The sequence below is a fragment of the Mus musculus genome, chromosome 1 (assembly GCF_000001635.26).
Source record: "Mus musculus strain C57BL/6J chromosome 1, GRCm38.p6 C57BL/6J".
NCBI lineage: Eukaryota > Metazoa > Chordata > Mammalia > Rodentia > Muridae > Mus > Mus musculus.
The window spans coordinates 42,952,818-42,979,541 of record NC_000067.6 but is presented as its reverse complement, the minus strand read 5'-3'; the positions used below and the strand labels follow the sequence as shown (position 1 = coordinate 42,979,541).

General features: G+C 41.6%; 1 protein-coding gene across 1 annotated transcript in view; it reads right to left on the bottom strand.

The window, feature by feature from the left end:
- Nucleotides 1–26,670, bottom strand: part of Gpr45 (G protein-coupled receptor 45) — an 82,580-nt gene extending 55,910 nt beyond the window's left edge. Inside the window, exon 1 of the mRNA NM_053107.4 lies at nt 26,309–26,670. The gene's annotated coding sequence lies outside the window, so the exon portion shown is untranslated. The remainder of the gene's footprint in view (nt 1–26,308) is intronic.
- Nucleotides 26,671–26,724: the final 54 nt, after the last annotated feature.

The window sequence follows — 26,724 nt, the reverse complement described above, 5'->3', positions numbered from 1 at the left end:
TGAAAAATCCAGACACTGACCAAGGCAGCCTTCATGTTTAGCCAAACCAACCCAATGGCCAGGAAAGTTTGGAAACAATTATGGATGAAAAATAAACTTTAATATAGAGCAACCTTCGAGGGACAGACTAGGGTTTTAAATCGGTCTAGTTCTGAAGCCCTACATGACCATTTGGTGGAGAGGTAAGAAGATAGCTGGGCGTTGTGGCACACACCTTTAGGAACAACACACAGGAAGCAGAGACAGGATGATCCCTGTGCGTTCCAGACCAGTCAGAGATACAGCAGTAGTGAGGCCTCACGCAGGTACCGAGTCCATGGCAAATGTGAAAGATAGCGGGCTGATACTGATTGAGCACAGGCTGCAAGCTTCGCAGATATTGTTCTTGCAGCAACTCTGTGAGGCCTTTGTCATCATTTCTGGTTTTCTGAGATGAACAAATAGAGATTCCACCTTTGGGCAAGGTCAAATTGGAAAGGAGATACACTGTACGAATCTGAGCCTGGGTTTGGCAAAATTCAAAGCCCTCTCTGTTCCTAGGCTGTCATAGCTTTTCATCTTCTTCAGCAGGTTAGAATGAGGCAGTGGAAGTTTGACTTGGATGTTCTGCAGTTCAAGTTAATGACTGATAATAGCTTTCTGTCAGTTCGAACAAGAAGTTAACTGAAAGAACTTTATCTTTTCTCCTGTTGTTTTTCCTAAAATTTGGTGCCTATAATCCCTTATCTGTTAGTGTTTTCAAAATCAGCCATCCAAAAATGAATTGAAAACTTGGGATGGATAATTAATAACCCTCCATGCTCCATTCAGTGCACCTGCTTTTGACATAAAAATAAATGCTACCAATGTTGATTTCATATGGCATTTGCATTCTGAGAGCCTTGTGGGGGGGCTCATAAGGGAGTTGTGTATATAAGGTCAATTCTTAAAGTGTTTAAGATTGGATGTCCTAAGGTGTACAGTCTGTCTATCAGGGAACATCAAGGTGAACCCATCTTCAAATTAGCCTGCACACACCAGGGGTGATAAAATTAATTTCCTATTCAGAAGCAGCTTGTCATGTTCTCTCTTTGCCTTTATAAGTAGTAGCTTGTCTATCCTGGTATCTAAGAGAAACAGAGCAGTCCTGGATGATGCAATGGATTACCGATTTCCCACAGAAAACACCTCCCTTTCATTAAAGAAAGAGGGAAATTAGGTCACTGCCTGAGAACCATGGAAGAGAATTGTTATGCTGCAAACAATTATATAAAAGCCAGGTCCCACTGAGAATCAACCCTCTGGGACCATAAAGAAAGACAAGAAGATAGAGCTTTGTAAACAGCCAGGTCTGAGGCACCACAGCCCTGCTGAGAGGCCAAATTCGTCCTGCAGGTATCTCTTTATTCCATCTCTCCTCTGCTAACTTACCCACATTTATACAGCCCTGTTCTGTGCTTCTCAGGCATTTGCAAGGCTCCTGGATAAACAGGATAGGCAATAAGGTGGCCAGTCTCCTGGGACACAAGAGTGCTAAAGAGAATTTGTATTTAAAGTGTGACCTATAGAGGATGTAGGATAGGAGTCACAAAGAACTGTGAGTCTTTGGGAGAAAAGGATATCAAATATCTACATTGCCACAATGTCCAAAAGGACCCTGGGGTATGACACAAGCAGAAGAAAGAAACTGAGACTGCTTCATCAGAATTCAAAGCTTTTGAGCATCAAAAGACCCTATCAAAACAGTGAGAAGACAAATTAGTAATAATGTTTGCAAGGTTTATGTCTACCAAGAGATTAATATCTACAATACTAGGTGATTTCCACAACTCAACAACAGCAAACATGTTCCTGTTAGAAAATGACCAATGAATTCACACATTATCTTTCCACGAATCCAGCCCTTCAAAGGATAATAACAGAAAAAAACCAATACAAGGATGGAAATCATGCCCTAGAAAAAGCAAGAAAGTAATCCCTCAACAAACCAAAAAGAAGACAGCCACAAAAACAGAATGCCAACTCTAAAAACAAAAATAATAGGAAGCAACAATTACTTTTCCATAATATCTCTTAATATCAATGGACTCAATTCCCCAATAAAAAGACATAGACTAACAGACTGGCTACACAAACAGGACCCAACATTCTGCTGCTTACAGGAAACCCATCTCAGGGAAAAAGACAGACACTACCTCAGAGTGAAAGGCTGGAAAACAATTTTCCAAGAAAATGGTCTGAAGAAACAAGCTGGAGTGGCCATTCTAATATCGAATAAAATCGACTTCCAACCCAAAGTTATCAAAAAAGACAAGGAGGGACACTTCATACTCATCAAAGGTAAAATCCTCCAAGAGGAACTCTTAATTCTGAATATCTATGCTCCAAATGCAAGGGCAGCCACATTCATTAAAGACACTTTAGTAAAGCTCAAAGCACACATTGCACCTCACACAATAACAGTGGGAGACTTCAACACACCACTTTCATCAATGGACAGATCGTGGAAACAGAAAGTAAACAGGTACACAGTGAAACTAACAGAACTTATGAAACAAATGGACTTAACAGATATCTACAGAAAATTTTATCCTAAAACAAAAGGATATACCTTCTTCTCAGCACCTCACGGGACCTTCTCCAAAATTGACCATATAATTGGTCACAAAACAGGCCTCAACAGATACAAAAATATTGAAATTGTCCCATGCATCCTATCAGACCACCATGGACTAAGGCTGATCTTCAATAACAACATAAATAATGGAAAGCCAACATTCACGTGGAAACTGAACACTCTTCTCAATGATACCTTGGTCAAGGAAGGAATAAAGAAAGAAATTAAAGACTTTTTATAGTTTAATGAAAATGAAGCCACAACATACCCAAACCTATGGGATACAATGAAAGCATTTCTAAGAGGGAAACTCATAGCTCTGAGTGCCTCCAAAAAGAACCTAGAGAGAGCACACACTAGCAGCTTGACAACACATCTAAAAGCTCTAGAACAAAAGGAAGCAAATTCACCCAAGAGGAGTAGAGGGCAGGAAATAAACTCAGGGGCGAAATCAACCAAGTGGAAACATGAAGAACTATTCAAAGAATTAACCAAACGAGGACTTGGTTCTTTGAGAAAATCAACAAAATAGATAAACCCTTAGCTAGACTCACTAGAGGGCACAGGGACAGCATCCTAATTAACAAAATCAGAAATGAAAAGGGAGCCATAACAACAGATCCTGAAGAAATCCAAAACACCATCAGATCCTTCTACAAAACTGGAAAACCTGGACGAAATGGACAAATTTCTAGACAGATACCAGGTACCAAAGTTAAATCAGGATCAAGTAAACGATCAAAACAGTCCCATATCCCCTAAAGAAATAGAAGCAGTCATCAATAGTCTCCCAGCCAAAAAAAGCCCAGGACCAGATGGGTTTAGTGCAGAGATCTATCAGACCTTCAAAGAAGATCTAATCTCAGTTCTTCACAAACTATTCCACAAAATAGAAACAGAAGGTACTCTACCCAACTCATTCTATGAAGCCACAATTACTCTGATACCTAAATCACAGAAAGACCCAACAAAGATAGAGAACTTCAGACCAATTTCCCTTATGAATATCGATGCAAAAATACTTAATAAAATTCTGCTAGCCGAATCCAAGAATACATTAAAGCAATCATCCATCCTGACCAAGTAGGTTTTATTCCAGGGATGCAGGGATGGTTTAATATATGGAAATCCATCAACGTAATCCATTATATAAACAAACTCAAAGACAAAAACCACATGATCATCTCGTTAGATGCGGAAAAAGCATTCGACAAGATCCAACACCCATTCATGATAAAAGCCTTGGAAAGATCAGAAACTCAAGGCCCATACCCAAACATGATAAAAGCAATCTACAGCAAACCAGTAGCCAACATCTAGGTAAATGGTGAGAAGCTTGAAGCAATCCCACTAAAATCAGGGACTAGACAAGGCTGCCCACTTTCTCCCTACCTATTCAACATAGTACTTGAAGTCCTAGCCAGAGCAATTAGACAACAAAAGGAGATCAAGGGGATACAAATTGGAAAAGATGAAGTCAAAATATCACTTTTTGCAGATGATATGATAGTATATATAAGTGACCCTAAAAATTCCACCAGAGAACTCCTAAACCTGATAAACAGCTTTGGTGAAGTAGCTGGATATAAAATTAACTCAAACAAGTCAATGGCCTTTCTCTACACAAAGAATAAGCAGTCTGAGAAAGAAATTAGGGAAACAACACCCTTCTCAATAGTCACAAATAATATAAAATATCTTGGCATGACTCTAACTAAGGAAGTGAAAGATCTGTATGATAAGAACTTCAAGTCTCTGAAGAAAGAAATTAAAGAAGACCTCAGAAGATGGAAAGATCTCCCATGCTCATGGATTGGCAGGATCAACATTGTAAAAATAGCTATCTTGCCAAAAGCAATCTACAGATTCAATGCAATCCCCATCAAAATTCCAACCAATTCTTCAACGAATTAGAAAGGGTAATCTGCAAATTCATCTGGAATAACAAAAAAACTAGGATAGCAAAAACTCTTCTCAAGGATAAAAGAACCTCTGGTGAAATCACCATACCTGATCTAAAGCTGTACTACAGAGCAATTGTGATAAAAACTGCATGGTACTGGTATAGTGACAGACAAGTAGACCAATGGAATAGAATTGAAGACCCAGAAATGAACCCACACACCTATGGTCACTTGATCTTTGACAAGGGAGCTAAAACCATCCAGTGGGAGAAAGACAGCATTTTCAACAAATGGTGCTGGCACAACTGGCAGTTATCATGTAGAAGAATGCGAATCGATCCATTCCTATCTCCTTGTACTAAGGTCAAATCTAAGTGGATCAAGGAACTCCACATAAAACCAGAGACACTGAAACTTATAGAAAAGAAATTGGGGGAAAGCCTCGAAGATATGGGCACATATCCTGAATATGAAATTCCTGAATAGAACATCAATGGCTTGTGTTGTAAGATCGAGAATTGACAAATGGGACCTCATGAAACTGCAAAGCTTCTGCAAGGCAAAAGACACCGTCAATAAGACAAAAAGGCCACCAACAGATTGGGAAAGGATCTTTACCTATCCTAAATCAGATAGCGGACTAATATCCAATATATATAAAGAACTCAAGAAGGTGGATTCCAGAAAATCAAATAACCCCATTAAATTGGGGCTCAGAGCTAAACAAAGAATTCTCACCTGAGGAATACAGAATGGCTGAGAAGCACCTGAAAAAATGTTCAGCATCCTTAATCATCAGAGAAATGCAAATCAAAACAACCCTGAGATTCCATCTCACACCAGTTAGAATGGCTAAGATCAAAAATTCAGGTGACAGCAGATGCTGTCGAGGATGTGGAGAAAGTGGAACACTCCTCCATTGTTGGTGGGATTGCAAGCTTGTACAACTACTCTGGAAATCAGTCTGGCGGTTCCTCAAAAAATTGGACATAGTACTACCGGAGGATCCCGAAATACCTCTCCTGGGCATATATCCAGAAGATGCCCCAACCGGTAAGAAGGACACATGCTCCACTATGTTCATAGCAGCCTTATTTATAATAGCCAGAAGCTGGAAAGAACCCAGATGCCCTTCAACAGAGGAATGGATACAAAAAATGTGATACATTTACACAATGGAGTACTACTCAGCTATTAAAAGGAATGAATTTATGAAATTCCTAGGCAAATGGTTGGACCTGGAGAGCATCATCGTGAGTGAGGTAACACATTCACAAAAGAACTCAAATGATATGTACTCACTGATAAGTGGATATTAGCCCAGAAACTTAGTATACCTGAGATATAAGATACAATTTGCAAAACACATGAAACTGAAGAAGTATGAAGACCAAAGTGTGGACACTTTGCCCCTTCTTAGAATTGGAAACAATCACCCATGGAAGGATTTACAGAGACAAAATTTGGAGCTGAGACAAAAGGATGGACCATCTAGAGACTGCCATATCCAGGCATCCATCCCATAATTAGCCTCCAAACGATGACACCATTGCATACACTAGCAAGCATTTGCTGAAAGGACCCTGATATAGCTGTCTCTTGTGAGACTAGGCTGGGGCCTAGCAAACACATAAGTGGATGCTCACAGTCAGCTATTGGATGGATCACAGGGCCCCCAATGGAGGAGCTAGAGAAAGTATCCAAGGAGCTAAAGAGATCTGCAACCCTGTAGATGCAACAACATTATGAACTAACCAGTACCCTGGAGCTCTTGACTCTAGCTGCATATGTATCAAAAGATGGCCTAGTCAGCCATCACTGGAAAGAGAGGCCCATTGGACTTGCAAACTTTATATGTCCAGTACAGGGGAAATCCATGGCCAAAAAGTGGGAATGTGTGGGTAGGGGAGTGGGGGGGAACCTTTGGGGGACTTTTGGGATAGCATTGGAAATGTAATTGAGGAAAATATTTAAAAAAAAAAAGAAATGTGTAGGATCGCAGTCCCCCCCTCCCAAAGAAAAGAAAAGAAAAGAAAATGACCAATGAAGTCAAATAGATAGTTCAATCTTAGAAAGGTATGCAAATGGCCAATGCTTACATGGAGATACACTCAACCTCCTTGATCATTAAGTAATGCAAGGCAAAACCAAATGGCATGATATGCCCAAACTTGTGCATTGTCAGTAATATGGAAGTTCCTAAAATAGCTACACAGTATTATCGGGTAGTCCTAGAAATCTAACTGTGGCCATTAACCTAAAAGGATTAAAAATAAGAATGTTTTTCTAATGAGTATCTGTGCTTTTACATTTCATAGGCCATTTTGCACAGTCCCAATGGTTAAATACAACCTACATGCTCATGACTGGGAGAACAGAAAATCAAGATTTGTACATTCAATTAGTCCTCTGTAGCCTTGGGTTCCACAGCCATCTGGTCAACCACAGATTGAAAGCATTTTTAAATGCTTTGTGTCTCTACCGAATACATTCAGACTTTATTCCCTAAATGATATAGTAAAAGAGCTACTTATGTAGAATTTGCATTGTATTGGGTATTGTAAACAATGTCGAGATGATTTAAAGTATATAAGAAAATGAGTATAGATTCTATGTAAATACTGTATTGTTTTATATAAGGGACTTGAGCATGTTTGAACTTTGCTATCCAAGGAAGGGGATTGATTCTAGAGCCCATCTCTATGGATATTGATATATATATATATATATATATATATATATATATATATATATATATATATATATATATATATATATATATACAATATTATACATATTATAGATAGGCATAGATATAGATCAGTATGTTATTTAATCTTAGAATAAAGGATCCTCTGGTACATAGTACCTGTTATTTCGCTCTTAACATTATGGGTGCAAATGAGAATTCCTGTAAAGATACTGTCTCTCCAAAGGCTGATCAATTAGATTTTCAGCAATTGGAGAGGTTGGGTTATTGCAGATCCTGAGTCTAATGACAATATATCTTGGGCTATCATTAGCCCCTTAAAAAGCTATTGCTGGTCTACTCCTGTGTTGGATCTAATATTTTGTAACTCGTAGATAAAAGCAGACCTAACATTCTGACAAACAGATAAAAGCCTTTGGAATGTTTGAAATAAAACCCTATTATCCACCAATCAAAAGGTTAAGAATGTTATCAGATTGCATCTAAGACAAATAACTGAGTTTTCTATACCTGTCAGAAACCCACCTCTCTGCTGTTTTTACCAATGTGGTTTTCTTTACATATAATTTATGACTTTCTTTGTTTTTTTACTATAAAACCTTCATGAAATTACTTGCACATTAAAAAATGGAATTTGGGGTCACTGATAAACCATCTTAGGCTTGAAAGCCATCTTATAATAAAACCAAACTAGACTCATTCCTGTTTGTGACTAAATCTGTTTCTCAGAAATTGGGTTATGCCCTGCCTATAATTTTAACTACAAATGGTTTTGTACTGCCTGTTCTAGAAAACATCAACTGTACCTTTGTTTCAAAAAGGTTGTTTATACACATCTTGCAACCCTACCTTTGTTTCAAAGGTTGTTATGGCTACCTGCTGTTAGGACTACCTTGTTATAACCACCTTTGTTTCAAGAGGTCATTATGACTAACTTGTTATGCTTGAGTTCTTCTCCTATACCCCCACCTACTTCGCCTACCAAATCCCCCATTTGGACACCCCCTCCCCCTGAGTTATAAAACTCCAAGCTGATCTCAAACTCATGGCAATCCTCCTGCCTAAGTTTTACAAATGCTGGGACTACAGACATGCACCACCATGTCAAAAATGGCTGTCTTCTTTTTAATAATGCTAATTCCTATATAGTTCTTGGGCAAAACTTTAAAGATTGCCTCACAGATTTAGATGTTTCTGTTCTGCTGTTAGTTCTTGATTCTCAATGCAAATCTAGCTAGAACACCCTACAAAACCCATGCCACTGCCTGAATGACACGCTATCAGGTACAACAAATTCTTTTACCAGATAATGCAATTAATCACCTTAATAGCCCATACCCATAAAGCTTCAGAGTATGTATATGTGTATATGTGGTCTTTGCACATATAGGGACTCTTATTCTGTTCTGAACAGAGCTAACATTTCCATTGGACTCTTCATCAGAACAGCTTTCATTGTCTCATTCTTATCAACAACTTTCTGGCTGTCTGAGCCCTTACAAGAATGGCCCAAGGTCTACTTACAACATGCTTTCTCTAACCCGTCCTTTCAACTTTTCCAAACTGCTCCTCCCACAAACTAGTTCCAAAATCTTCTGGGCTGGATCATCCTCTATAGTCACAACAACAACTCCTATACCACTGTCCTGTGTCAGCCCTTTATAATGATGACACAGTAGCTGCAAAAATTCATTTCAAGAAGCATTTATTTTGATTCATAGCTCTGTTCATAGTTGCTTGAACATCATGAAGGGAGCAGAGAACAATACTACACAAATGTGTCAGAAAAAAAAAGAGTTGGGCAGGGGCCACAGTACTTCTTTTCAAGGTCATGTTGACCAGATTGACCCCTACAATGACAGTAATTCTTTCCCCTAAGCCGCACTGCTAAATGTTCTATCATCTCCTAGTAGAGCCACAGCTGGCAACCATGTCTTCAACTATGGTCTTGGGAGAACATTTTAGATTTAAACTATATCATGGTATAATATGGATGAACTTTGAGGACCTTATGATAAGTGAATCTAGCCAACACCAAAGAACAAATCCTGGGATTCCACCTGTAAGTAGTACTGAGCTTACTCAACTTCCTTAAGGGTCTGGAGACAGAAAGCTGTCAGGTGATCTGTCAGCCCATCATACCTGGTAAGCTAGGTCCATAGAATAACTAATACCCAGGGTACCAGTTTTTTTTTTTTTTTTTTAATCTTTGTTGTTGTTCCAAGGCACTGCATAGCATTCTTCTGGCCCATCTCACTGCCCCAGTCTCCTGGGGTGAATAGGTTATGGTTGAGGGAAGGCAGACCATGTTAGTCCACATAAGCAAAATCTATAATGGAAGAGAGGTAACACTTAAAAACCTAGTCCATCTCACTTGTGATAGATAATCCCCCCATAACTATGTTGGGTGCAAAAATGAGAAACATACCTGCAATAAAACTACCCATGCTAACCTGTTTTATGACACCCCTAGACTGGTGGTCCTGGGCTAAGCACACAAGATGAGCAAGCCAAGAGGAGCGAGCTAGTAATCAGCTCCCCTCAGTGACCTCTTCTTCAACTCCTGCCCCCAGTTTCCTGTGCTGCTTGAGTTCCTGTCCTACTTGATTTCAAAGATGAACTGTGATACAGACACAGGAATGAAATAAATCCTTTTCTTCCCAAGTGGTTTTTGATCATTGTTGTGATTCATCACAGCAGTTAGTAACGCTAACTAGGAGACTACCCCATATTGATTGATATACAGGTTCCTGTGGTGTGATAAAACACTGTACTGGGTTCATCTAACAGGTACCTTGCTCTCTCCTTTTGTCTTTTCTGTTTCTTGAGTCATATTTGCTGGAGGGACACTTCCTTAAGTTTTAGCTACATAGCAGCAGGGTAGGGACTAGGGGTGGAAGCCATTGTGATGTTCCTCATAGAGAAAAGAAGATACATGCGTGGGTGAGAAAGACTACTCCCTGGGTGTAGAGACCATGATCGCTGCCTCACAGAATCTCCCCTTCCACCTACAAAAGTCCATCATGCGGTGAAACCCATGTTCTCGGAAATCTCTGTTATGTCTTCTTCTAAAAGTTTATACTTGACATCATGGTCTGTGATCACATGTTAATCATTTGTACAAGATAGGCGATTTAAGTCCAGATTCACCTTTTGGTCTGTGCACTGCCTTAGTGTGCTTGACCAAGATCTGTTGTCACACTTGGGAGAATAACTCAGTCTTTATTCACCTCTGTTGACCTAGGAGTCCAACCCTCTACCAATATTCTGCATGTTTCAATAATGTATGTAATAAATCTCGACATCAAGTGATTAACTCACTTTTTTTCTTTAAAAAATTTCTCTCTCGCTGGTCTAGAACTCACTCTGTAGACAAGGTTGGCCCAGAATTTACAGAGATCTACCTGTCTCTGTCTTTATTTTATTCCTTTAAAATTTTTATTTTATGCAGGCTGAGAACATTGTATTTATATGTTTAGGAATGTGAATGCACATATATGTAACAATCATTAAAGAAAAAGGGGTCATGAATTTGAAAGAGTGCAAGAGGGGGTACATGGAAGAGCTTGGAAGGAGGGCAGGAAAGAAATGATGTGTCTTACAGTTTACTGCTGTGAAGAGACACCGTGAGCAAGGCAACTCTTATAAAAGCAAACATCTAACTACTGATTGCTTACAGTTTCAGAGGTCTAGTTTATTGTCATCATGGTGGGGAACACAGTAGCATGTATGCAGATATGGGGCTGGAGGAGCAGAGAGTTCTACATCTTGATTCAAAAGCAGCGAGGAGGCAATTGTCCTCAGAAGGTAGCCAGGAGGAAGCTCTGATTCCACAAGGGGTGAAGCTTGAGCATTGGAAACCTCAAAGTGCACCCCCACCCCCACGGTGACAAAGTTCTTCCAACAAGGCCACACCCACTCCAAGGCCACACCCACTCCAAGGCCACACCCACCCCAAAGGCCACACCTACTCCAATGCCACACCTCCGAATAGTGCCTGTGGGCCAAGCATTCAAACACAGGAGTCAATGGCAGGCAAATCTATTCAAACCAGCACAATGGGATTATAGTATAATTTTAAAAATTGAAATTAAGCCCCTCATGTTCTGAAACCATGTTCTCAACAATCTCTTATTAGGTTTTCTTCTACAAGTTTATACTTTTTGGCATAGTGATCTGTGGTCACATGTTACTCATTAGTCTAAGTAGGAAATTTAAGTCAAGTTCCACTTAAAAGTTTAAAATATTCTAATGTTTATTGCCTTTCTTGATACATTTTAACATAATCTTATCTTCATTCACAAGATCATCTTGGTAACATGGTAGGAAACTACTTGAAAATACATATCAATTTTGAGACTTGACGGCTTTGCTATGTTGATTATTCAGATCTATGAAAACTGTCTCCACTGATTTATGTTTTCTTTTATTTCTCTCATCGGTGTTCTGCAGTTTGCTTATGTATTTTATATCAGTTTAAAAATATTACAACTAACATTTTAGTGTTTTACATGACACCAAATGGTTTTACATTTTTAATTTTAGTTTCTAAGTGTCTATTATCTTTCTTCATTAATCTTGTATCTGGAAGTTCTTTTCTTTTTCTATGTTGGAGAGAATTCATACTAGGGCATGTATGTGGAGGTCATGGGGATGTTTGCAAGTGTCAGTTTTCTTCTTCCACTATGTGAGTCCACCTCAAGCCATCAGGCTTGTGAACAAAGGCTACCTCATCAGCTCTAATCTTGTACTATGCTATTTGATATCTCAAGGAATGTTTTAAAGAGATATTATAACTTTTTTATATATAGGTATGCCACCAACAAAGGATTCCTTTTATTCTTTTCTTTGTGGTTATTGAACTTTGCAGTTCACTTTCTTGTCTTATTACAGAGATAAGAACTTCCTGTACTAAGTTTCTTAGTGGAAAATGAACAGATTTCCTTATTTTGATCTTAGGGTTTTTATTGCTGTGATTAAAAAACCATGACCAAAGCAACTTGTGGAGGAATGAGTTTATTTGGCTTGTATCTCCACATTACAGTTCATCATCAAAGCAAGTCAGGCAGGAACTTGAGTGGGTAGGAACCTGGGGGCAGAAACTGATACAGAGGTCATGGAGGAGTGCTGGTTACTGGCTTGCTCCTTGTGGCTTGCTCAGTTTGATTTCTAATAGGTCCCTGAACCACCAGCCCATGAGTAGCTCTGCCTACCATGATCAGCCATCAATCAAGAGAATGCACCACAGACTTCCCACAGGCCAATCTGGCAGTATTTTCTCAGTTGAAGTTCCCTCTTCCCAGATGACTGTAGCTTGTATCATACTGACATAAAACTAAAGAGCAAAGGGAGGGGAAAACATCTAGTCTTTTAACATGGAATATATTTTTACTTTTAAGTTTCTCTGGCTATCTGGATGTCTGGTTGGAAACTGTCATACTATACTCCTTATTTTCTAATCATTTTAAATATAAAAGGGTACTGGGGGTTTAGTCAGACATTTTTTTCTTCATCAAGTGACATGAGTTTTTTTTTTTTTGTCAGTCTATTAATATGGTATATTGCATTGATTGGTTTTACTGAATTGAACCAGCCTTGCAAACCCGAAATAAATTTCAGTCGTGGTGATACATGTTTAACGTTTTCATATATTGTTGAATTCAGTAGTTTATATATTTTTTTATGGTGTTTAGTCTTCCTTGTTGTATTTTTCTCAACTGGTTTTTGCATCAAGGAAATAATGACCCTGTTACAAAAACAACAATGTTCTTTCCTGTGTTTTCTGGACGTCATTGAGTAGAACTGGTGTGAATCTTCCTTTAAATTTTCAGCAGCATTTTTCAAAGAAATCACCTTGACTTATTTCTTTCTTGATAGACTTAAATTAGGAGTCAATTATCATAAGAATCATAGATCTATTTGAAGTATTTATTTCATAATGGTTCTAATAACCCTCTGTTTGTGTGCTGAAACACAGCCCCAAAACAACCTGGGAAGGAAAGGGTTTATTTGGCGTATAGGTTCCAGTCCATTATTGGAGGAAGTTAGGGCAGAAACAGAGTCAGGGAACATGGAGGAAAGCTGCTTGCTGGCTCAATTTTCATGGCTTGCTCAGTCTGCTTTCTTATAAAATCGGGGCTGTCTATCCAGAGGTGGCAGTGCCTATAGTAGGCTGGACCCTTTCACTTCAATCATTAAGCAAGAAACACCTACAGGAAAACCTGATGGTTGGAATGTCTCAATTAAGGTTTCTTCTTCCCAGGTGGCTATAGTATGTTTTCTTATGGGGCCTGCTTAGGTCCAGCATAATTCAAACACCAGACCAATGCAGATGATAAAAATCTATGGTAATCGAGCCACTACTGATCTATCAGTGCCACAGAACAAACTCAGAAACTGAACTGTGACCCAGAGCCAGAATATCACAGGATGTTTAAGTTCGCAAACCACAAACACCTGTACCAAGTTACTGTTACATGTTTCCACCTATCAGGACTTAGGAATAAGTGCTTTGCTTATGCGGTTGATCTATGTGAACTGATACAGAACGTAGATTTTACTGTCCAACCGATCAAATCCATTTGTTCTCTTGTAGTTAGGAACAGTCATTATGTTTGGGGGAGCAAAGGATGGATAATGGGAGCTATGGTTAGGAACAGTCATTATGTTCTGGAATAGAAGATAACAGAAGCTATTCAGCTATTGGGAAGTACCCAGGTCTCCTGGGGCCTGGGACCTTGAGCTTAATCCCCTCTATGATTATATAGAATCTGCAAACAAGATGGCAGTACTTTGGGCAAGTTATTCCCAAGAGCTCAAGTTGACTAAAACTAATCAGCCCAGGGAAGTTGTGGTAGCTTGTGCATTTTGTTTTTCTTTTCCTTTTTCTTCTTTTGTTCTCATTCAGGAACATGTCTGTTTCCTCTAAGTTTCATTTTTCTTGGCTAGAGTAGCCCCTGACATTCTCTTGTTATCCTTTTGGCATTTGCAGAAATTGAAGTATGTTATTTTGCTATGAGCTAGCATTTTTTTTACCCTTTCCTTGTCTATCTTGGTGTTAACTGGTCAGTTTCTTCTTATCATTTTGCTTGAAGAATTGTTTATTTCATTCATTCTCATTTTTTTCCCTGTTTCCAAATTCAAACAACTAAAGCAAGCCTGGGAGAGGAATTGGAGAGATGATTCAGCAGGTGACGTTACTGTAGGTCAATAGGCTGATACCCCACAGCCTGACGACCTTAGTTGAATCCTCAGAACACACGTGGTGGAAGGAGAGAATTGACTCCCATGTGTTTTCCTCTTACATCCACATGCATGCAAGGACTCATTTGCCTGTGAATGTGCACACACACACTAAATGTTTAAAAAAATTATATGGGCCTAAAAAGCACTCACATGGAAGTGGCTTACAACTATCTTTAATTCCAACTTCAGGAAATCCAGTCCCTTTGTCGCTGCTGGCACCCTCACTCAGGTAAGCATACCTCCCCCCAACACACACACACACACACACACACACACACACACACACACACACTCGCAGTAGATAAACCATTACAAAATTGCATGTGTATGTGCTGTGTGAGAGTATACATGTGCATGCTCACATGTGTGGGTATGTGAGCACATCTTTATGTGCGTACCTTTGAAAGCCAGAGGTGGTTGTTGAGCCTCCTTTGCAATCAGTCTCTACTTCCTGAGGCAGCATCCCTCATTGCACCTGGAGCTTGCTGATTTATAGCCAGCTTGACCCACGGATCCCCAGTCTCTGCCTCCCAACAGCTGTGCTACTGGTGGCTTCCCACACCTACTGTTTTTCGCTGGGTCCTGGGGATTTGTGCTTCAATCCTCACACTTGCGCAGAAGTTGCTTTATTCTCTGAGACATCTGCCCAGCATCCTAAATCCACACATTTTTAATTGCTTGATTCTTTCTCCTTGCTTTGGCCTTTGTTTAGATGTTGCTTGTAGTAAAGATTTAGAATGTTGACTTGAGAGGTGTCCGTGTGCAAATTTCCCTTTCAGAAATGACCTGGTTGTGTTCCATAAATTTTGATATGCTGTATTTTCATCTCGATTCATCTTAATTTATTTTTATTTCCTTTGAGATACCCTTTTTAACGCAGGAGTTATTTAGAAGTCTGGGGTTTGGCCTATAGGGTTTTGAATATTTTATTATCAACTTTTTAGTTTGACTTCGTTTTTAATCAAAGAAATACATTTACATTTTCAGTTCTTTTAAGTTTGCCGAGGTTAGTTTATGGCATAGGCACAGAATATCTTCACTCATGTTCCCTGGGTTTTTGAGCAGGGTGTGTTGGTGGAGCATTTTATAAATGTTGAAAGGGTGATGTTTCTCTGCCCTAAATTCTTATTTGTTTTCCTCTTGTTATTTAGTTTGTTGATGAGAGAGAGTTTTGAAGTCTCCCACTATGGTGACTGCAGAGATGTCTCAGTACAAACAGTTCTTCTGGAGGACCCAAGTCCCTACCACTCATCTTAGGTAGCTCATGAATGCCTGTAACTCAAACTCTAGGGGATCCAGTGGTCTTTTCGGGACTCCATGAGTGTCTGAACTTAGGTGTACAAATTCATACACAAATACACATAGAGATATATAACTTTAAAAAAATAACTTTTAAGAAGTCTCCATTACAGTTCCAATTTACCCATTTTTTCCTATCAGTTTTTGTTCAGGCCTACCCTGTTTTTCTATATTGTACGCTCAGTTTTTGGTGTGTGCACATGGTTTCTTGGTGTGGTGTCCCTCTCTGTATCTGCTTGCTTTGTTTGACCTGAGCTACTTTCATTTGATACTCGCAATTGTAGTAGTTTCTCCTTTTAGAGTCAATATTAGCATGGTATAATTTTTGCATCATTTTACTCTATATCATTATATCTGGAGAAGAATTCTTATAGATACCATATACTTAAGTGATGTTTTAAAATCCATTCTGCCAATTGTCTTTTATTTGGAATATTTAGGTCATTTACATTTAATGTAACCACTGGTATTGGGACTGGAGTCCACCATGTTAGCCTTTCTCTTCTTTCTTTCTTTCTTTCTTTCTTTCTTTCTTTCTTTCTTTCTTTCTTTCTTTCTTTCTTTCTTTCTCTCTTTCTTTCTTTCTCTTAACTCCTATATATTCATTTTCCTTTTTTGTTTGATGCTTTGTGCAAGCTGCCAGGAGGAACTTGACCATCAGAGTCTGGCATCCACCACCCCTACTGGTCTTAAAACATGTTGCCTCCTTCCTGTGAGTGAAGGACTGTTTAGGGCACCATTGTGGGGTCTCTGGTGACACTGTATCTGTATCATCTGCTGTAAGCAGAAACCACAGTGTTATTTGCAATTTGTTGCCTTTTATGTGGAAGAAGCCTTCACTTAGGACTGGTATTTGGATCTTCTTGTTCAATGCGCTGAAGACCTCTGGAACCTATGTTTATGGCATCTGGATAAGTCTCCCAAGGCTTCAAAGGCTGAGATTTAATGCCTATTGTGTTCTTAGGAGAGGGAAGCTCCATTTAATCATGGTGCTTACAGGAAAGGCCTGTGGGAGGTAATGAGGATTAGGATGAAGTCAACAGGTTGGAGCCTCAAGATTCAATCCTTGCAGCTTCATAAAAAGAGAGGCAGGAAATAAACACACAGACCTATTCCCTGTAATATCCTAGAGCGTTTGCAGTAAGAAGGCCATCACTTATGTAGGTCCTTGAGCTTTTAATAGAACTAGGAATTCTTTTACTCTCTGGCTATAAGAAATATTTTTGCTCTAAAAAGATGCTCTCCCCTGTTCCTTTAGTCTACAGTAGAACCTCTTAATGGCACATTCCTAGATTTTGGCGGAGAACAGTCTCTACAGATATTGAACCCCAAACACAGAGGAAGGGAGAGCAGGTTAGCACATGAACGTGTGCTTGTCACTGATGAGTGTTGTCTAAAGTGGAGACAGACCCTGCCCAGCCATTCACTGATGCTCTAAGGAGCAAGGCTCATCATCTCAGTCTGTTTTTGGTTTTTTCATTCATGAGTACCGGGCTCTGGGTGGATCTGTGGAATTCAGGCAATGGAAGCACAGGAACAAAATTCTTGGCTTTCTTGGGCTATGATCATCAATAAAATAGGGCAAAAGAGAGCTGTAATCTAATGTACCGTATTACTGTAATTAGAGCTTCATGTGTTCAGCTCTCTCCCGCCTTCCCTCTGAAATAATGAAACAGCTTAATATAAATAGTCATGACTTTCGTCTCCATCATGTGGTGCGCAGTGATTGGGAAATTAGGCTAACAGTGCACACTTAATGGATTCAGAGCTCAGAATATAAAAAGAAGGACACAGCACAGGAAGTCAGCCTGGCCAAGCCAAGAGGCCCCATTCCATCAAAGAAGACACCAAGATCCAGACAGGGCAAGTGACTTGTAGGTGCCAGGCATACAGTCTCAGCATCCAGGCCCCTCTTTCTTGGTCTGCATTCTTTTCAACTCTCCCATGTTGCCTCTGGAAAACTTCATCAGACAGAATATTCTAGAAAGAATATCTAGAATATTTGCAAATGGCTTGAATTCTTTCCCTCGCTGAGGATTGGAACCTGAGGCTCACAGGAACTGTAACAGTGCTCTATTCCTGAGCTACATCCTTAGACCTAGAAATACTTTCCATCATAGCCATCTCGTTCCTATGATATATAGAGAAGAAAAATTAGTGTTACAAATTTTTTTCTATTCATTAAGCTATTTGTGTACCTACAAATAACAAAACCAACTTCAAGTTTGTTAAATTTCACTTCTATAGTGATACTGGGAGCATCAGATAAAGGGCTTACTAATGTTTAGGTTAGCAGTTCTGTATAACATAGGTGATGGTCATTGTAATGAAAGTACACAGGGCTCCCTAAGGAGAGGAGCCAGTAACTTCACCGTACAGCTGGGAACAAGATTCCACCCGTAATGTGTAATCCAGATTGAGGTATGTCACTTTCCATCTAGCTTGCTGAACTAACAAACATATCTCTGCCAAAGTTATGTGCCTGCCCTTCCTCTTTTCTTCAGTTCAGTTCCTCTTCCTCCTCCTCTTTTTCTTCTTCCTCCTCCTCTTCCCAACTACCAGTAAAAAACAATCCCTGCTCACCATTGAAGACCCATCCAAACCTGACCAAGGCACATGTGGTAGAATCTACTTCTGCCAGTCTGGAAAGATTGATGATGCCTATCTCTGACCAGATGGTCACTTGATAAGATGTATCAGGTCAACGAGAAACGGGGATGCCAGCACCATAAAGAAGAGCACTCATCTACGGAGTTAGCTTCCCCACCCCAGTGTTGCCTCCCCTTATCTAGAATACAGTCAGGACTTTCTCTAAGGTAGAGCTACTGACAGTGAAGGACACAAGCTCCAGACATGGAGCTGAGACCAGTACACAAACACGTGAAGACTCACTTCAGGGGGACACCACAGAATGCGGCCATAGCCAAGCTTGATGTGAGTGTCTAGCCTGCCACCTGATGGCAGGAGAACTAAGCATGCAGAGGAAACAAACAAACAAAAAAAATCTCTACTTTGCAGATGAAGAAACTGAAGTACAAAGAGGAAGACGTCCCAGTCTGAGGCAACCGGCATGTGCAATGGCCTAACAATCTCAGATGTAGGTCTGTACTCTTTTCACTCATAAACACGATTTCTCTAGCACACTGGCACTCTCTCCCTCTCCCAGGCACCTGCTCCGGACATCTCCTCTAGGGAGAATTGTCACCTATTTTGAGTAGAAATGATTTGCCATTTCCTAAACAAGTCCAAGCAGCAGGCTCTGTGAACACTTCTCTGTTATTACTGAGCTCTCCATTGAAGTCCACAGAGCAGAGACGCAATTCTGCAAGATCCTGACTGTCTTCGGCTAGTAATTAACACAGAAGTAAAAAAGATGCTCCCAGCAACACTACCATTTCAAAAATCACTTTTTTTTCTAATTTGCATCTCAATTTGAGGTGGGGGGAAATAAAAGGTTAAGTGGACACAGAAGAAGAAAAGATAATTGCAAACAAACTGCCTTATCTCTTTTGGTGCCTTGCATTATATCAGGCATCCCACAAATGCTTGTCAAATAACTGGATAAACTGATTAGCTACTGTCTCCCTGCAGACTGTTCTAAAGATTCAGTTTTACAGGGATTGGATAAACTGCACCCAGAGAACATGTACTGGTTCTTTGCTAAAATGTCACCTTTATATATTTGATGCAAGAGTACCTTGTGAACATAGCAGAGTGCCAGCTTAGCCACCACTCGCACTGGTGTTGCAAGCCTGCAACTCAGGGCTGAGTAGGAGGCCCCCAAGCTTCTGCCAGGATCAGCAGAAAGTGTGAGGCTGGGTGAGGGGAGTGAGCACTGACTTTCTTTGAGGTAATGTGTACACTTTGTGCTATTTGCTGGCAACAGGTCCACTCTGATCCTACTTCTACTCATTTGATAATTCTTCAAATAAGCAAGATGGAAGGATTCACAGGCTGACGGCTCTGAGATACAATGCACATTTTACTAAAACCTAAATCACCAAGTTATCATGTGAAGAGGAAACTGGGCTTGACAGCGTGCCTGAGCTGGTGTTTGGCTCTTTGGTCTTCTGTTAGCCCATTTTCTGTTACTATAACAAAATGCCAGATGCTGAAATCTTCCACAATAAAAGAAATGCTTGAACAACCCATGGTTAGGAGATTATGACTGACTCCGGTGAGGAACTCAGGACCAATGGCATTACAAGGGAGGGAGGGAGAGAAGGAGGGAGGGAGGGAAGGAGGGAGAGAGAGTGAGACAGAGACAGAAAGAGAAAGATGGAGATACACAGAGAGAGAGAGACAGAGAGAGCATGAGCCAACCCATGACAAGACTTACAGGTAGAAGGCAGGGATGGGCCAGTCTTGAAATCATTACTAAAGACCCACTTTTTCAAGGTCCTACTATTTCTTATCCACAGGCTGGGTACTAAGCTTCTAACCCATTAGTCTTGTAGTACAAACCACATGTAAACCATAATGAATTCCAGCAAGCTTCCTCTCCATCTGCAGTTGTGGCAACAGCAAAAATCTGCTGACCAGAATGTGTACAAAGAGAACATACCTGCAACAGCATTGCCAACAGTGACCAGATGAACAAGCTTGCCTCAAATCACGGTCTGCACCAGCAGCTGTTGGCAGAGGCTGGTCCCAGCGAGTCCCTGGCTGGCTCTGGGACCAGGAAGCAACTCTTTTGGGATTCACTCTCAACCTCAGATCACCTCTCTTCACCCCACCCTTAGGAACAGTAAGTTTGAGTTTCCCCTGAGCTGACCACTCACGTGCAGCCACCTTTGTGCTTCCTGCCATAGTATCTAGCTGAATCTTACCTGTGGCACGAGTCATATCTCCCCTGGTATCAAACTGAAGTTACTTCCCTGTGAATCTTCATATTGTCATGATTCACGAGTCTGACAGGTTTGACACGCTGGTGGTGAGCTTCTAACACACACTACTGACGCAGGAGAACTAAGCCAAAGACCACCGCATGGCTTACTGCAGACAAGGGAGGTTTGTCTCCTCCGAGAGAGGCCTGCCAGTGTCTTATACACACACAAATGACTGGGATACTCCTCAGCAGAGCAGAAGTGCAGTCATGAGAGAGCTAAGGGCCATCGCAAGATATAATTCACCATCTAGCCACACTTAACATGAGTTCCTGAAGTCAGTCCCAGTGTTAACACATCCAGGGATGGCCATTGGACAGTGTGGTCCCCACAACAGACAAAGCAGCACGTGGTGCAACCTGTTTCTACAAGGCGTCTGAGACAGTGGGGAATTCCCAAAAGAACCCTGGGGGTACAGTGCTCAGCATTTCTACAACCTTCCACCTTCACTGAGCTCTGCTCAGGGATATACATATATATACTATATATATATATATATATATATATATATATATATATATATATATATGTATTATATTATATATATATGTTAGGCAGAACTCTCACACCATCTTTCTATTCATTTGTTCTTCTGCACATCCGTCCATTAGCTCATCCATCCACCCATTCACCCATCTATCCCCTGAGCCATCCATCTATCCATCCATTCATCCACCCATCTAATCCATCTGCCCTTTCATGCATACACCCAAATCCTTTCATTTATCCACTTCTGACAGCCTATACATCTATCTCCCCTCTCTGTGGGTGTGTCTGACTGTCTGTCTGTTTGTCCATGGGGACTTGTATACATATGCACAATGCTAAGGATTCGTCCAGTAAGCAAGCAAACACTGCCACTGGGCCATATTACCAGCAGGGCATAGCCATTTTTCAATCTTCCTTTACACACACACACACACACACACACACACACACACACACACACGCCATCATCATCATCACCACCACCACCATCACCACCCATCCACCTACTCACCCATCCATCTTGCCTACCCTCATAATCCATCATAATTTATCCATCCACTCAGTATCTGATTATCTTCTCTACATCAGAGGTCCTCAGCCTTCTCCCCCAGACCTCATCCTCACAAACAGCTTAAGTTTTTGTTTTGAACAAGAATAACAGTAAGAGCAATGCCTCTGAAAGTCTTTCCCCACTCACCCTGGATTTTCCCTGATTCCAGAAAAACAAAGAAAATACGCTCTACTTTTTTTCTGACAACTAAGATAAAAATCTTGGGAGAATGAAGACAAAAGGATAAGAAAACCAACTCCAGACACCTTTAAGAGCCCTTCCCTTGGTAACTCTGTCAAAACCACAGTAGCTGGGACTTACATAATTGGAGCACTTGAGACACAAAGGACATGCACTTCCAGCTGTGCCACACAAAACAAGTTCAGATACTTAGACATCCATTCCCAGTATACAACTTTTGGGATCTGCTAATTTAAGCACCTAGCATTTTCTTGGGCTGCAGTTCGGAGCCAAGATCCATGGATTGGAAGGATCATGCTCTATCTGGGATCTTCAGTCCTCAGTTTTGGGCAGAAGGCAGAGAACCATTGTCAGTGGTGAGGGTACTTGAGGACAGGGAGTCCCCATAAAGGCAGGCATCAGTTGGTCACCAAAATGAGCAGACAGAGCATGAATCCATTGTCAGGACATATACCAAAGAGAAGGAAAGAACTCAAGTATGCCAAAGAAAATGAAATGCTTGAAATTTTCAAATAGAAAGAAGACCTTAACAATTCTTTTCCCTCTAGCAGTTTCTCAGATCTCATTAGGCCACCACCGCTCTTGCACTGCCATCTCTAAGAGCCACTGCATCTCTGGGAGGCTGTGACTCATCACTTGTACCCAGTAGCTCCAGAGCTGTATCTCCTCTAGTGACAGAGCATGGCCAGAAAAGAATATGTTCAACCCATATGCATTGCAGAGGACTTTGTAGTATACATCCCTTCCAAATGCACTACATGCTAACTGCATACAGAAAGGGATGTGTCAATGCCAGATGTGACAGCTTTTGCCTGGAATCCCAGTACTTGGGAGACTGAGGCAAGATGCTTGCTTGCTGTGAGTTCAAGTCTAGCTGAGATTACAAAGTGAGACACTATCTAAACAATGGGATGGTGGTGCACACCTTTTATTTCAGCACTCAGGAGGCTGAGGCAATGGATCTCTGAGTTCCAGGTTATCAATGTCTTTTTATGTAGTGAGTTTCAGGCTAGCTGATGCTACATAGTGACACTCTGTATCCAAAAAGAAAAACAAAACAACAAAACAAAACAAACAAAAAAAAAACAAAAACAAAAACCAAGAGGCTGTAGTAGGGAAGGGAAGCACCTAGGAGTATCTTCCTATGCTTATGAAGAACCAGAAGTGCTACACACAATGAAGTAACAAGGAATTGTATCTAGTAAGTAATTGATCACTGCAGGAATAAGTAACTAAGTAGGTAAGCAAGCAAGCAAGTAACTGATCACTGTAAGATCTAGTAAGTAAGGAAGCCGGGATTACCCCACTCCTAGCTTTCTTTTTGTTGTGCAGACCTTGGAGCAGTGCTGAAAGTCTTCAAGGGTAGACCTTTGAACACCTGATAATCCCGGCATCCCAAAATACCAACTGTCTGCAACTGACTTCAGTCCTCTGCCTTCCTGCTCTTCTAGCTAATGACTTCCGGCTAATGTGCCCGCCACTGGAACATTTCCCTTTCCTCCTGGATGTTGTAGCTGATCAATGCTCACTTCTCTGTCTCCAACTGAAAAGTTCACAGCTTCTTGGAAGTTTCCCATTTCCCTCTCCAAACAAGGCTAGATGAGAACCTGCCTTCCTCCCAGTCCTACATCCTGACTCTGGCAGATGCTGCCCACATCACTCCCCATATCTATACCATTGGTTCCATCCTCAGGACTGTTGTATGCCAAGCAGACTTAACGGAGTATGTTTCTTTAAAAAAAAAGTTTAGAAATTATTTTTAAAGAATTGCTTTTCTGTGTTGGTCAAAGTCAAGTATTGATTATAATCTGAAAGCATCTTGACTGAGAAGGGGCACAAAGCAAGATTACATAGGCAAAGATGCATAAGTGACATGAGGGACTGCACATTCTATGTACATAAATACTTTTAAAAAAATGAGAATACAGGGCTGTAGCTCAGTGTGTGCTTGGTGTGCATGAGATCTTGGGATCAATTCCCAGTACCCCAAACTCCAAAATAAAACAAATCAGTTATTTTGAACTTGCAGCAATAAAAATAAATAAATAAATAAATAAATAAATAAAAGGCTAAAACACAACCAAAGGCATGAGAGCCCATTAAGATGCTAATTCTTTCCCAAAGAATCAGAATTTAAAACACAGTAAAGTGGTGGTTCTTTAGTTTCTGCTCTGAAACGTGACTGTGTGTGACTGGCTATGCCTTACATAAATTTGGGACTTGAAACTTTTTTAAGACAAGAAATTGTTTCAAAGGCTTGCTCCATAAAAATTACAAATTTTGGAGATTTTCATGAAACTCCATTTCATAAAGCAGGGAGGTCGGAGTCTATGAGGTGCATCTGAGCTATTTCCAACTGCGGTAACGGCAAGCACTGCTTGCTGAGTCTTCTTTATCGCTGTTATTATGTTGTGTTTACAATTATTTTTCTTTTTTTGAGTTAAAGTCTGTTCATGGACAATTTCACAGATGTACACAAGGCATGCTGACCATGCTCACACATTCATCATTTTTAACAACTTTACTTTTCCTACTTCATGCAAGACACAGAGTAAACCACCTCATGAGGGCCACCCTCATAGACCTATTATAGAGAATATTATAGAGCCCTGAATCAGGGCTTTGTTGGGGCCACTCAGGAAAACATGTTTTTCTCATGGTCAAAAGAATGGGATCCACCTCTGCGCTTGGATGGTGACTGAAGGTTCTAAGCTATCCAGAGCACAAGAGTTAATCTAGCTGGACCCGTTGGTCTCCTGGACAAAGGGACCACCCTTCAGAAAGGCAGATTCACCCTAAGTCGTGCCAAAGGGATGAGAGCAATAACCATTCTTTTCCTGAGCGAATGTACCATTCCTTCTCATAACTCCTGGCTGTGTGGCTCCACCACCAATTTTCTAAATTACCTGGAGAAACATAACTTTCTCTTTTCCATTCTTTGTTTGTTTGTTTGTTTGTTTGAAACACTTTTTCCTTCTTTCAGATAGTTGCCAAAAGTCTGAGGGTGCTGCTCTGCACACTGAAGTCGTCCCTAACACCCACTTCTCTCCAGTTCCACCATGTAGTAGGGCTGTCTCTTCCTCTCTTGCCAGATTCCCTCCTGGAAACTGCTGAGATTTACACCTTGCCTGCCCTGGGGTTCAAGTAAAATAAATTCAAAATTGTCCTCCAGCTTCCTTCTAAGCCCATTCTTAAACTCTTTTATTAATAAGACTAAGAATCCTTAAAAGGAGCCTCTAATGCCTCCCCGGAAACCTGTGGCAACCCAAGTGGGGTTCCCCAAATTTTCTAGGAACAATAGGGAAATAAAGAACGGGCTTAGGATCTTGCTGTGTCTTTTCAAAAGGAGGCAGGTGCCTGGACACATTCTAGGAACGCCTGTTTAGTCTCACTGTTCTGTGCTGAGCTGGCAAAAGGCTGTTTTGAAACCCAGTAATTAAGACGCTGTTCAGGTGGGGTGAACAGCACCTAGGGGTATATGGTATGCCTCTAAAATAAAATGAGCTTCATCAGAAATGCAGCACAAAAAAAAAAAAAGAAAGAAAAAAAGAAAAAAAAAGGACACTGTCCACTCTAAACAAAGTGAACTGCCCTTAGCAAGCTGAAGTGAATTTCCTACAAAATACTTGCTTCTGCTTCTTTTTTTTTTCGGAACAGTTCGGTCAAAGTTTCATTTCTTTACGTTTTCATTTTCTATTAATACTTTGATACTTAAAAGATAAGAGATGAACTCTCAAACTGCAAACCTCTGGTTTGATGAAGCCATTACCCTGGTGTCACTTTCATCGTTAACAAATGACATGTCTCTCTGTCCCTTCTAAAATCCAGATTAAACAGACACCCAGCCCACCTCAGTGGCAATCTGGGGAAGGCGTCCTAAGGCCCCTTTCTCTGATGGGGAAAACCGAGGCAGCTCAGTGGCCTGTTGGATGAACGTCCCACAGCAGCTGCTCTCACTTGCGATCTCTTGTCTAAGTATTACCCGATGTAAAGGAAATGGTCTGACAGAGTTGGCAGTACACGGGGAGATGAGATGGGGGATGAGGCGGGGTAGTGGGATGGGCGACGATCAGAAATGGTGGTGGTGATGGTGATGGTGGTGACAGTGGCGGTGGTGACGCTGGGCCGGCTCCTCTCCCGTTTTTCCATGACTGCAGGTCCTCGCAGCCTCCGCCGTCCCCGCGTGGCCTCTGCCCGGAGAAACAGGATTTGCACCCAAGCCGCACGTCCGCGGGCGCGAGGCTGCGGCGCCCCGCGAGCCGGCCACGCGCCCCTCTGCGCCCCCGCGCTGGCGCCGCCCGAGCATCACAGCCGAGGCTCCTCCGGCCCGGCCTCCCCTCCGCCGCACTCCACCCCGCAAGGCAGCACCCGCGCCAGGGCCCGCCCCACCAAGCCCCCCGCGGCCCGGCCCTGGCCCCGGTCACTTACGCTGCACTGGGCCCGGATGCGCCCAGCGGCCCGAGACAAAGGCTGAGCGGCCCCGGTGCCGCCGGCTGTTCCCCTAGCCGCGGCTGCCGGGGACCAGGAGGAAGAAGGGGAGGATGGAGAGGAGGAGGGGCAGGGAGCAGGGGGAGGCAGCGAGGGAGCGTGGGGGAGGGGCCCGCGGCGTCTGCCACCCGCCGCAGCAGTCCCAACCCCAGCCCTCCTCGGGGGCCGCCACCCTCCGGGGGTGCAGACCTCCCCTAGGGACCAGGGTACCGCCCCCCCTGGGGCGGGGTGGGAGGAAGAGGAAGGGAAGGAGGAAGGCAGTGAGTGCGCCTGTGTGCTCCTACTCAATCGTGATCGTCTCCACCCACCCCCGCGTCTGCGGGCAACCCTAGGAACCTGCTAGACTCCCCGCCTCA